The sequence below is a fragment of the Choristoneura fumiferana genome, chromosome 17 (genome assembly GCF_025370935.1).
Source record: "Choristoneura fumiferana chromosome 17, NRCan_CFum_1, whole genome shotgun sequence".
NCBI classification, from domain to species: domain Eukaryota; kingdom Metazoa; phylum Arthropoda; class Insecta; order Lepidoptera; family Tortricidae; genus Choristoneura; species Choristoneura fumiferana.
Window position 1 is genome coordinate 14464405 of NC_133488.1, and position 14248 is coordinate 14478652.

At 38.3% G+C, this 14248-nt stretch overlaps 1 protein-coding gene and 2 non-coding genes across 3 annotated transcripts in view; 1 reads left to right on the plus strand and 2 right to left on the minus strand.

Annotated features, from left to right (window-relative positions):
- Mmp2 (Matrix metalloproteinase 2) overlaps window positions 1-14248 on the minus strand; it is a 164752-nt gene that overhangs the window by 101893 nt on the left and 48611 nt on the right. The window lies entirely within an intron of this gene.
- Window positions 4278-4350, minus strand: TRNAK-UUU (transfer RNA lysine (anticodon UUU)). Its single transcript has one exon. It is a non-coding gene; the product is annotated as a tRNA-Lys (tRNA).
- Window positions 5681-5753, plus strand: TRNAR-CCU (transfer RNA arginine (anticodon CCU)). Its single transcript has one exon. It is a non-coding gene; the product is annotated as a tRNA-Arg (tRNA).

Consider the following 14248-nt stretch of genomic DNA (forward strand, 5'->3'; position numbering starts at 1 on the left):
ATAAAGACCATTGCAGCAATATGGCCCGGCATTTATAATAATAACATCCATAAATTAACCACAGTCCGCACCTGACATTACGTATGGATAGCGACCAAACATTCGAGTAAATTGTCCTCGGTTACACGTATCTAAAATTCATGCTCTAAATACGGGCGTGGGCGTGCGGCCGCGGACGACGGCTTTTATTGCATACCGCACGAAAGCAATCTCGAGTATGATGTATTTTTTCTCATTACTCAATACTTCTGTTTTCAGTCTTCTTAATACGCGCTGATTAAATACCTAAACGTTGAAACCGAAATAAAGGTTCACAAAACATTTCCCCAGACCAGCAATAAAGTTGTCACGGGAACGAGGAATCGTTCGGGGCATACACAAAGCGCTCTAAAACAATGCGCATCATTCAAATATCCCATTAAACCGTGCGATTTAGCTCGCAGGAGCGGGCTCGGGTAAATTAAGCAAATTAAGAGGCAGCTCCTGAGACTGTAATTACTGCCGTCTATACTTGGCCAGGGACCAAATTTACCTACTTAGTTATCTTCCGGCATCCGCCGATTTACGCCGTCGGTTTGACTCCGATGCAAGCCAGGTAACGAACGAGTGCTTGCTGCTAAGGATGAATCGTAGGCATGCGGTGACCGGTGACATTAACTTATTTTCAGTGAAAACAAACATATTGAATTCGTATAGGTAATCATCTACGTACCAACCTATATTGATACGGTTTTAGTATTTTATTGTTTCTCAAAACAATAATAATATACATTTATATGTAGTCAGTGACAACATCATTAATTTTACAAGTGTATGTATCATACTATGAATAATATTAAATAACTTTATAATAATAATATATATTAGGCCACTAAAATATAAGGTATGAAAAGAAAGCCAGAAGCCAAGCGTTTAACGGTAAAATGAAAATGAAAATTTATTAACAGAGTTTAGGAAATAAGTTACGTCCGACGAAACACGTCGTAAACTAAATTAAACGGCAACTTGAATGAACTGCGAACATAAAATGTAAATTCTGGGAAATCAAGTAAGGAGGACATCGGGCGAGGGCAGGAAATAAGCGGATAAGCCGGGAAATAACACGTTATCAAGTAAAACAGCTGTAGTGCAGGCGTGGGCGGCGCGCGGTGGCCTATCGACTCGCCGCGCGCGCCTGCAGCACTCACCTCAAGGTCGCCGGCGCCGCGCGAACCTACTCACGACCCCATGACTAAATTTCCCCTTACATTTTCAACTGTTTTACTAATTCAAAAAGTGACCCTCGTCCTTCCGGCACGCTCCCCGGACAGCGCGGCCGGCGCCCGGGGCGTCCCTGAGAAAACTGACGGACGTCGCCGGTCCTCCGCGGGTTTTATAGCGGCGGCGGGGCGGGGCGCCGGCGCGAGTTGCGCCGTCGATTCGCGAACCCGATAAATAAATTAATTAAAAGTGCAAGTGAGTGATCGCCGCGTGCAGCCGACCTGAGCTGCTAGCTCGTCTAGAGCTTCCCCTTAATTGGAATTTCAGACGTACCGGATACTTGCCGGAGGTCCGGATTGTTTTCCACTTTGCAATTTACGAGCACCTATGTATGCCGCCAAAATGTTTCGCTTCGCGTGCCAAGGGCTGCCCCGCACCTACGCATGGACAGAAACAATACGGACATGGCACAATGAGCCTCCTAGGACGTCCATTCAATACGCTACTTAAGGCAACAACCACTGAAAAGGTTACGTGAAAAACCGAATGGAAAACTGCCGTTGCTAGCAGCGACTTCATCTGTGAATAATTCGCTTATCGCGCGCCCACGGGAACTATACAGTTTTCGAGATAAAAACTACTTAGGTATGTCCTACTCGGGGTTTCAAACTATCTCCACAACAAATTCCACCAATATCGGTTCAGCACCTTGAGCGTGAAGTGGTCACCGACAGACAGACAAACAGACGGACAGAGTTAACTACTTTTCTATCAATAATATTAAGGATGAGGATTGACAACCAAAATTAGGGATCAAATGTCCATACATTTTGGTACCAGAAATGGCTCTACCAACGTGATTCCATTACTAACGAAGGCTGCAGTCTGTATATCCATCTGTCACATACTCGTAGGCTAAGCATGTATTAGTATTATTATCCTGCTATAATAGCTATGTGCAGTCAAGGAAACTGAATCACGTAAGTAACAGGGTGGAACCTTTGAACTACTAATGTCATGTTGACATCCCATACATTTGCCAAAGAAATCATTGAAAAATTTATTATGAAAAGGTGCCCTGGTACGTGATTCAGTTTCCTCGACAGAACCCTAAGCAAAAATAAAAGGAGGTCTCCATACAAATACCATATTTGTTCCGCCAACCTCTTACTTTTAAATGGTATAGTACGAAATATTATAATGATCCTCTTTTTACACGCCGACTCGAAGAATAAAGGGGTGTGTTGCTTTCAGGATTCGTTTATTATGTGGGTATATAAGTGTGTATGTGGGTAGAGTACGTGTACATACCCTACCCACATACATGTACATAATTATAAAATTATCCATTGTGACTTCTGATAGAAACGTAATTGAGCGACAAAGTTCAAATTGGTAGGGAGGGCGTAGGAAGAGGAAGTGTACTACTGGACGGACCGACTTCACTTGGCTGAAAAATTTCTTATTTATTTTGTTTTGACTAGTTATTATAAACGCAAATCAGCCAGGTGAGAGCCGGGCTCGTGCAACGAGAGTTTTGTTACTTAATATAAAAGTACACGTGTTGAAAAACTGTAAAGGTACTAATGTGCTCACACAAAAATATAAGTCAGGTAAATTCAAAATTAGTATTGCAATTGGACAAATCCAATCCCCACACATCGACGTAAGTCTCTGGATTCGCAAACTGCAAATGTAATTTTGTGATCGAGAAAAAGGAGATATTATTATGATATAACTACACGTTAACAATTATCAGTAATGTTCCTCTGCTTGTGCTGTAAGACGCTGCTTCTAGCCAAATTTCATGATAACAGCTAGGTCGATAGGAAATATTGTAGCGCAAACATGATGTTAAAATAAATCCTGTACTATAATTTAACTAAAACTTTAAGACTACCTACCTACTGATTTCTAATACGACACAAAAGGAAAGTGTTAACAAAATATATTGGGTTAAATTACCGTACTCGTAGGCCCGTACCTAGCTTTTGGTAGAGTCGGTTTAATTTTAAATGATAGAAGTACTTCTTTTATAATTTTCATACACAGAACCTTAAAAAGATACGAGTATTAGATTCTTATTTATTCGTAAAAATAAGTGAGCGTCAATGTCTTTTATCTAAGGCGTGAATAGGGAATATTACTGCAATTTTCTGCCGTCAGAGTGCAGCACTAGCACAAACCATAAACAGTTTTTAGAGTATCTTAAATGTCCGTAGGATAGGATGTCCTATTTGTCATATTAATTCAATTAAATTTTTGGAAATATAACTATCGTTACTATCGATGTAAATATCATGTTATTTTGTTACTAATAAATATTTCATGATTTATGTACTAATATTCTTTGGTCGTAATTCGTCATGCCGACAAAATATAAAGAGAACTGACGTTGTCATGGCGGTTTGCGGTGTCGCCCTCTGTGCAGAGCTTTGCCTAATATGCCCTATTAAATAAGGCATACAATATAGCATACAATAGGTACATTTAAATTGAATGGTTAGAAATTTATTCCATAATAATGTATTTAAATTCTTTTCATCTAATATCTTTAAACAAGCAATTTATTTATTTTGGGCATCTTGTAAACTGCTCTAACAGTTTTCGCGGACGATCTATCGATCTAGCTTCGTCTTGTCTTATCTTATCTATCTCCTTTATCTCGTTCGGGTTTTAACCCGAGCAAAGTTCGGTTGCCCAGGTACATTTTCCTTATTGGCATAGGATAGATATTTATTTAGGAGGGCTTCATAAATTAACGCGAGTCCTGCGCATAATGTCAGTACAGTACATACTTGCGCAAGGTATGTAATGAAAAAGTAGTTAACTCAATGTAAATTGAATATCGAATTTTAATTTTTCCACCTATAATTCTTGATAGCAAATAAAACTTAAGAAAATAGGTACCAATTTTCCACAACCAGTGTTTTTTTTTTACTAACTTTTTTCATCAGAAATGTAGGTTTAAAAAAAATACAAAATATTTCTGAACAAATGATACATCTAAAACATACAAAATACAAACCATAAAAATAAAACAAATAAAAAAGTTTACAGAACATACAAAAAGACACCGCCCGAACAGGGACTTGAACCCTGGACCCTTGGATTAAAAGTCCAATGCTCTACCGACTGAGCTATCCGGGCTCTGTACGAGAGTTCGAAATTATGCTACAAAAGTATAACAGCTATAATCATATTACATTTTGTTTCTGAGCTCCTTACAAAGCATCACAGATAAATGACTACAGAGCAGACTGGAACAGCATTATTATGACCCGGTAGTTTAGTCAACAATGGAACTGATGCTATCATTGTGCATAAATTCAGGTCTACTAATAAAAACCGGCCAAGTTCGGGTCGGGAAATGGGCGGTGTAGGGTTCCGTGCTAGTCTCCGGCAAAAATTCAATATTAAGTTTTGGCCGATTGCTACTCGTTAACTGGTAAGTCTATTAGGCTGTGATAGTTTTCCTTTTAAATTAATGTCTTCAAGCCTCAACCCTTTTTCAGCTTATGGAGAGGGATGTGGAGGACTTGGTGAAACTAAAGGGTTCCTTGTGGGACTACGGAACCCTAAAAAAGAAACTATAATAATATTCTATACTTACAGAATTATTGCCATACCGGAGCACGTTTTGTCAAAAATATAACAGTTGTGTAGACATAGGCCCTAGTCCTCTAGTTATTCTGAGGGAGTTATAATGAGGGATTCAAGTGAAAACGCCCAAGATGAAATTTATTTTGCTCTCGAGTGGCTCATATCATACAACTTTTCACTTTTCACACCGAGCATTAAGAAACTTGAAAAAAAACAATTCTAAATATAATTGAGAGCAACCAGCATGGAAAATGGCGTGGTTTTTCAATTATCATAAAATTGCATTTGCAAAAAAAACACTTAGAAATGCCTTGAACAGAAAAGTTGCACTTTGATCCCTCTCGTCAGGGAGGAAAAGTTACTTTTCTGAATGAGAGGTGTGAAAAAATAATTTCTACTCTTTGCTGTCGTACTCTACTCTGTAGGTATAGGTAGGTTGTTCGATTTTTTGAGGTCTTAATGAAATGTTCTCACTGCATCAGTAAGTCGGCCAACACCAGTACCGTAAGGTCGTGGTACTCTGGCCCTGAAGGGTAACTTTGGCCCATGGGATTAACTCAGTCATGGTTTTATTATTGCTTTGAGTATATGGCTCTTTGCCATGTGGTTGGTGTTAATTGATCGATCACATTTTTATGTTTTTAATTTATGTTTTATTTTACGTTTTTATATAGTTTTTATGTGGGCCAAAGTAACCCTCCAATGGGTCAAAGTACCCCGACCTTACGGTAAGTATTATTTTTAGGACGGTAAATCGATACGCGATGTTTCAGCCAGAACTTTTCATTCTATTAAATTTCATGTAGGTACTTATTGTTACTCAATGACTTTTCAATGAACAACAGAACTCATCAGTAATTTCAAACATGAGCTGCAAGCCCCTGTGGCCTAATGGATAAGGCATCGGCCTCCTAAGCCGGGGATTGTGGGTTCGAGTCCCACCAGGGGTAAAAACATAACTTTTGTTTTTATTATGGAGCTTTCGTTTTTAATAAAAGAATAAGCTTTGTACAGTGATGAATGCTTGAAAGAAATAAACTCCCAGCAAACAGCAATTGTAACGTGATACGGCGGAAAATTGGTTTCTGTTTGTTTTTCGTGAAAGCTTGGCCGTCAACGGAATTTCGCTTGTTTATCGGATAATGTGGCGGGTTCGTGTATTCGTACAAATCGCTTACAGTTATTTATGTAAGCTAAGTTATAAAAACGTGGATTATTTTAGACTTGTATTTATTTTTGCGTTGATAGGTTTCGCTGACAAATTGCAAAAACACACACACTCCTTAACATTCGTATTAAGCTTCGCTTACAGGCAACTAATAAGCCAATTAAGTAACAATAACTGTAAATCTTACAACTCATTTTTTACCTACAGCCAATGATCCCATTGACTTGGTACTTGATGGTATTATAGAGCTTCGATGACTATGTGAAATTCTAAAAGAGCCATTGAAATTGTACCAAAAATGTGAAGTAATAATTTAAATAAAGAAAAACCGGCCAAGAGCGTGTCGGTCACGCCCAAACTAGGGTTCCGTAGCCATTACGAAAAAATTAAGTAATATTTTTCTAAGGATTTCGTATTTTATACGGAATCTTTCAAGTTTAGGTATATTTTATACCTTAGGCTGCTATTTACTCATAAACTACTAATAATTCTCAAGCAAACTTCGCCGTTATAGTTTTCCTTGAAAGTTTGATATACTTACTACCATCCTGATTTTTTCAAATTTTTCCACCCACCGGTTTAGATTTTAGAGGGGGGGGGGGGCGCTTGATTTTAATGAAAACTTGAACTTTAAATTTGAACATTTCGCAAAAAATCACTAAATCGAAAAATCGTTTTAGCAACCCCCTCATGGTCAATCCAACGATACCCCACACTATAGGGTTGGATGAGAAAAAAAAATCACCCCCACTTTACGTCTATGGGAGATAAACTAAAAATTTTTTTTTGAATTTTTAATTATTCCATTTTTTTGGCAGTTTACTTATATATTCGTGCAAAATTACAGTTTTCTAGCATTGATAGTCCCTGAGCAAAGCCGCGGGCGGACGGACGGACAGACAGACCGACAGACAGACATGGCGAAACTGTAAGGGTTCCGTTTTTGCCATTTTGGCTCTGGAACCCTAAAAAAGAAGACATTTATTCGAGATGTGGAAGTCAAGAGGAGAGGCCTTTGCCCAGCAGTGGGACACAGTTATAGGCTAAATATAATAATAATAATAATTTATTCACATTCACAAAGGCACACAAATACTCGTACAACAAAAATAAAAAATAGGTACACGATTTTGTGTATCCCCGCAAAAGTGAAACGGCCGCTGGCTCAGCATTATGGCGAGGCGTTAGACGCCTGTAGCGCTGATTTTCTGTCAGAGCCGTCCGTATAAAAACTTATTTTTTCCCTTCACATGCTTTTAAAGTGCCTACGTCAATATAGCCTCACGGAGCTCCCTCGTAGTAAAAAGTATAATTTAATCCCTAGGGAGTATTTTTTTTTTATTTACTCAGAGTAACATAGGCAAAACAAATAGAGATGTAGGTACATGATCTGCATTGTGTCACTAAAAGTAACTGAAACTTAATCAAATCACTACACTTCTAATATTATATGATGAGAACGTAATTGAATAAAAATATATACTCACACTCGCAAAATTGCTAATAAAACCAGTACGTTTCAATAAAAAAATTCACATTTCTTCCGCAAAGATGGTAGCGTTACTTGACATCAAATGTTTTTAATTTTCCAGCATTAGTGTGATGGTTTGTTGGATCTGTGCTATATCAGGAGGATAAAAAAATCTAAACCGCGAAAATTCTGTTTTTCATTTAAGCTCAGGTGACCGGGTGACTATAACGACCTCAGATTAATTACGGCTCACTTTAGTCCCTCGTTATAAAATATACTATTAACTTTCCCTGCCAAAAATGTGTTTCAAGAACCTTCTGCCACAGAGGGCGTGATGCGGCGTGCACGCGGTGTGATGACATCGTGTTTCACACAAACCTATACGAGTCGCCTCACGTTCACGTAGCATATCAGCGAACAATCACGATAAGCGGGCTTCTAAGCTTAGTGTAGAAATCTTATTCCAAGCACTTCCAAGCAAACAAAAGCATCCGCGCATCGTCCAATACGAACGCATATAATAAGCTTTATTACGTCGTACAATCGCAATAAAGAGCAATAGAAATTGTGAAATGCCTTCAATATTGAAAACGACGACCCAGTTCGTGGTAGGGGGGAGGGGTGGGGCAATTAATACAAGCTCGTCATCTGTTTTATGAGTGGACCGGCTATCTGCAGTGTCTGTGTATAAAACAAGTACTTGTGTAGGGGTTGCTTTGGCGGTTAATAATCCGATTCCAATGATTCTCGGCAACAATTTGTAAACTCCTGGCGAGGATTCACCTTGAGTTAAATAATGGCAAAATACGACAGTAGGGTTTTGTCGATACGGTGGATTAAAGTTAGATAATATAAAGTTATATAATGAATGTGACACTTATAATTCAACTACATAGCATTTCTCTTCTTTTATAGCAATATATACCTACCCACTGATTCAAGAAAAAGAATACCTACAGCATTGCAGAAACAGTTAAACCTACTTTCTTGACAGGAGAGTCGTCGGTAGGTAAATAGGTACGAGATTAAAAATAGAAATAAAATAAAAATAACTCAATAGCAGAGCCGCATTCTCAGAAAGATGTCATAACAATTAAGTAGATACAGATTCAATTGACTACAACATACTTAACTAACTTGGCAGGCTATTGTTCCGGTAATGGGCACCTACCGTGTACCCCCGACGCAAAAAGAGGGGTGTTATAAGTTTGACCGCTATGTGTGTATGTGTGTCTGTCTGTGGTACCGTAGCTCTTAAACGGGTGGACCGATTTGAAAGCGGTTTTTATTGAAAGCAGGTTTTCTAACGATGATTCTTAGACATGTTTTATCAAAATCGGTTCAGCCGTTTTTGAGATATTGGGCTTTGAAGTGACAAAATCGGGGTGTTCCAACTTTTTGTTTTTTTACATATAACTGACCGTGATTGACCCCTATCTCACCTGATATTAAGATTTTAATGCTGTTGTGATGTTAATGTTTTAGTATGTGCTAGATGTACAGTCGAACAAAGTGAATCCTGTACCAGGGTGGAAACTTTTAATAATCAATTTCACTATGCTATGATTTCCTCGAGAAAATTATGGGATGTCAACATGACTTTATTTAAGTAGCACAAAGTTTCAAGTTAATTCAACTGTAGGTATATACCTACCCAGCGCTGATTTTCAGTCCGGTCCTTTTTGAGGAGGTTAGTTGTAATAAAACCTAATAAGCTGTTCAGATATTTCTACCGGCTGTATACCTAGTGGCATCCACGACGATGCGTGATTTTGTCAAAATTAAACATTAATGACATTGTAATAAGAACCACGGCACGCGCCATTGTGAATGACTCTACCTATACCTATCTATCGTGCGGCTATCTCCGACGAATGTGCGCGGCAAAAATACCTATGTCGGACTTGCTCACGAAGAAAATCACAAGTGACAGGAACCGCAATTTAAATCGATGTCCATTCGAACGCTTTTTCACGAACTGACGGATTACCAAGCGTTTTCCCAGAGATAAGACCAACTAGATCGATTTTTCATCCCCGAAAACCCCTAATACTAAATTTCATCGAAATCATTGGAGCCGTTTCCCAAATCCCCGAAATATATATACATATATACCTATACAAGAATTGCTCGTTTAAAGGTATTAGATTAGATGAGATTTATTTTTTAAATATTTTGCAATACCTGAAATTAAATATGGCAAATATGCGTAAGGGGCAATGAATGTCTGTGTTTTGAGACAGTTTTGTCTTTCGAAAACTTTTGTCCTCCCTTTTTTCCGAACAAAACGGGACTACGCAACACTGCGGCATGCTCGATATTTTTATGGTCGTTTTCACGCCCGTTATAACAAACTAACCACTATATCGTCACTACTTTGAAAAAATCTCCTGTCTCAAATCACTCAAAGGACCTTTGTCTACAGTAGAGCCAACTGGTGAGCGCGAAAACAGTAGCCCTCATTGAATACGAATACAGTCCTCTTAGGCGTCCTTTGTCGACCGCGGTGGTTATGATGCCCTCCATATCGTGTCCGACAAAGGCAAGCCTTTAGGCTTGTTTATTACGTGCCCGAATATGGCTGGCAAATACGACCGCAGTAGTAACGCAGCAGTCTGCAGCAACCAGCCCGCTGGGATACTTCACAGTTGCATTATACAGGCAATTATTGTTACAGCTCAATTCAAGTTTCGATATTATTCCCTGCTTAGATTTGCGTGTCGGGGACAGCGCCGCGGGACGCCTCTGTCACGGTTGTCACGGGCAGCTAGCGGAAACAATGCTGTTTATTTCCATGTACCTAATAACTATCGGCATTGCTATCGGATGTCCGGGCCATGCCTTCTTATTCTATATTCAGATGAGATTGAGAACGATTGCCATACAAAGTTGGGTATTTAAACTCATTAAGTTCAGGCTATGGATTCGTGTTGAGAAATATTGAAAAGCTGATACTAGGCTCCACTAGGCTAGGCTAGTTTCCACGAGAGATGTGGGAGGATGTGTTGCGAGGAGTGTTTTTCGTGAACCAATAGAAACGCTTCATTTACCTCGCCTCGCTCCGCTCAGCTGATTCCACCAGAGATGTCCTGTGCGAGGATGTGTAAATGAAGTGTTTCTATTGGTTCATGAAAAATATCCCTCGCATCGCAACACATCCTAGCACAGTTTTGGTGGAAACGCAGCTTATTTTTGTGAAAATGCACCAAGTCTCAATTCACAGACGATTTGTCCATAAAAAGTAATGAAAATATTTAATAGTTAATACTCGTACTTAAATAGTATTAGGGACGAGGTATGCAGCTGAATACTTTTGTGATTGAATTTCAGAAACCATTTAGGTACACAGGTTTTCTTTAACAAACACTACTTATGGTTACGTTCTCGATTTCCTATCTCAGTAACTGCTTCTTTTACATAGGTACTTATTGTTAAAAACAAAGCAAGTCCAAAGTCATTGTACTTAGCTATAGTTAGCAGTCATACTTTAACGAGGGCTATCGTTTTTTGTTTCACTAGATGGCGCACTGTTGCGTGAGGTTTTTAAGTATGGCTTTCAAAGTCGGTTATTGCGGGCGTGAAAACAAAGTTTAGATTAAAATCATATTTAATACACCTTAAACCGTACTATAAAAATATCGAGCATGCCACAGTGTTGCATAGTCTCCGTTTTGTTAGGAAAAAAGGGAGGACAAAGGTTTCCGAAAGACAAAACTGTCTCAAAACACAGACATTCATTGCCCCGGAACGCATATTTGCCATAATTAATTTCAGATATTGCAAAATATTCACAAAATTATTCTAATTCTAAATAAACCCGCGTAGCTCACCCAAAAACTATGAGATTTGACATTTCGGAGACCTCACGCTACACTAGCGCCTCTAGTGGCGAATTCATACGCGATAGCCCTCATTGTATCGGACGTAGAGAGAAAAAGACAAAACGAAATTTGTCTATATTTATGTTTATGAAGTTTGGCTCCGGAGTACCTAATGTGCTAGTGACTTCGCTCGTCGTTAATTTTATGGCCGGAGCCGGACTAAACTTATTGGGGCCAAGCACTTTACTGTTTAATGTGTTATTTGCAGGTTAGGTACAGTATCATTTTAACATTATGGGCAGACTGAGCCATTTCTCCACTGTTTTGACACGTTTTTATTGGTAGAGTAATATTATACCTATACAACAATGAAATAAAGTAAATTTATAATGGTAGGTACCATCTGTTATATTCATGATTGCATTTTAAATCGTATTCGAATTTTAAATCAAGTATCTATGAAAGGAACACCAAACGAATCTTAATAATAATATTATATAAGGTTATTTACTAGTTTATTACATGCGGGTTCAGGCCACAAGGTGTGTGTACCTAGTGTAGGTATTAAAAATGAAATTGTTCAAAATTTTTACGTAAATCAGATCCCTACAAAAATATGTCGTAAAAATCGTGTCATGTCTCTATTGATATGATTTCGTCTAAAAAGTCGTAATTAAGTAGTTTAATGATTCAATCTTATAACTTTTGAACTACACTCGCTATCATCTGGAAATTTGAGGGTTCTTATACTTAATGAACTCCTAGCTTATCAAATGAACGGAATTGCAGCTATCCGCTACTTATATATTCCAGTGCTGCAGAAAATGCTTCGAGAAAAGATGGTAGGTAGGTACGGCAGTTGAATGTTGCGATGTGGCAATGGCAACTACCTGCCTGATCAACTGTACCTACCTAGGGTTATGATAAATAATTATTGTATGTACTAGATGAGGTATAGTTAAACTATTGCGACAAAGGCAAACCCAGGTAGATATGATGTGGCAAGGTAGTGTTGCCATGCCTGGCGTTAGTACCTAAGGCGGGCGGCGCCCCGCTTTTGTGAACCCTACACGAGATGGCGCTGCTCGTTTTATCGGTTGTGTGCACAACGAGCTGTAATGGAGGATTGCAATATTGACAGACCATTAATTCGACAGGAAATTGTGCTGAAGTCGCGGTGGGTGCAGGTGATTGTGAACTTTTCAAATTACCCGCGTGCTCCGCGGTTGTTTCCACTTCAAATAGACGTTAGCGGAGCTCCTCTCGGGATCCAAGTTGAATAAACTCGAGCGTCGGCGCACGGTGCACTAAATAAATGCAACAACCGCGCTACCGCACAAAACCCAATTATGTTGCACTAGGTATCTGATTTTGGATTTTTTATCCCTGAAAGTCGAATCCTGTTATTCACTCTTGTTACTACTGTATTGTGGTAAAAAGAATAAAATCATCCAAGTAGCTATAGATTGCGGGGCTACTGAAGTATGAAGTGGTGTGGTGGATCATTCAACACCCGAACGAAATGTATTGTCACTTGGGTTACACTCGTAGTGGACCCCACGTGACAATATTTATATTTTACCGGTTAGTTATCAAACGTAGGTTATCGTCTTATCGTGTTGTGCTTTCCTTTAAAAAATAAAATAAATACTTTCTTAATTTTTTAATACCTTTTTGTTATGCTACGCTACTTTGTCACGAATAAATGATTTATATTTCTAAATAAATATACAGCATGTGCAAGTTGCGGAAAGTTTCCAAAAAGTTGGAAAAGCCCTGGGAAATTTTTGGAAATTTTCACATGAAATATAGGAAATTTAAATTTAAGAAATGGAAAGTTTCAATCCCCATACAAAATTGTGAGAAGTTTCGGTAATTTTCCTATGTGAAAAATTCCGCAATTTTGGAGAGTTTCCTTTGGCACATAGTATAACCATTAGCCAATAAGTGGTCTATCAATTTTTAAACAAGTTCCTATCAAATGAATACGTCGCTAAAGTCGAACTTTCAAGTTGACACGTCTATTGGCATTATTGTTTTGTGATATGCAAACGATTACCTATCAACTTTAGGGTGGTAGAACACATATTAGGCTGATGATACATACTTGCACTAGATTTTATTCATAAAGTGAACCTGAGTCTATCGTATACTATCTAACGCACAAACGATCGCGATTCCATTCATCTTCTTTTTCTGTCCTCATCTTATATCTTTTCACAGAAAGAGGTTTGGAAAGCGATTGTGATTCGGAGTGCGTTAGACATTGGCCTCTAGAAACCTTACAACCCTAACTTCATCCTACCGACGCTATACTCGTACGATAGGTGGGATTCGTCTTTACCCCAGCAATAAATAAAGCTGTCCCAGATAAATAGTTGCTTGAATGAATCAGTTACGAGTACAAGTGTATAATTAACTAAATGAAAAATAATTAATTAAATAATCCCATTTAATTAACCGTCGAATTAAATGATAATAATTGAATAAACAAAACAAAAATCGATTTTGAATATTATTAACTAACTCGATAGAATAATTTAATTTCGATTTAATAAACCAAATAAACACACCTACTTCAATCTGCTTTAGTAGGTAGGCATACGATCGAAAACGACGTTTGGAGCAAATAAATTCGTAACATTTTTTAATTTTGACTTTAATGGATGTGCAGTCGAGTTCATAAACTTGTGAGCAAAAATTTCATTAAATATATCTGAACACGCTTCTACGCCGTTAACAATAGAGTCGTGTTCAGATATTTTTGATCAAATTTTTGCTCACAAGTTTATGAAGTCGATTGTAACTTGGTTGACTAACGTTCCAAGTGTTTTATGGAAGTATATCGAGTATGTATATTCACAATTTGTCTATTTGTTTTGGCATATTCAAATTAACAAACAGTTTCTCGAAAAAGAGAGTAATATTCGAGCCTGGTTCTCGCACGTGTATCGACCGGTGACCGCAGCCCAAGTCGGCAGCCAT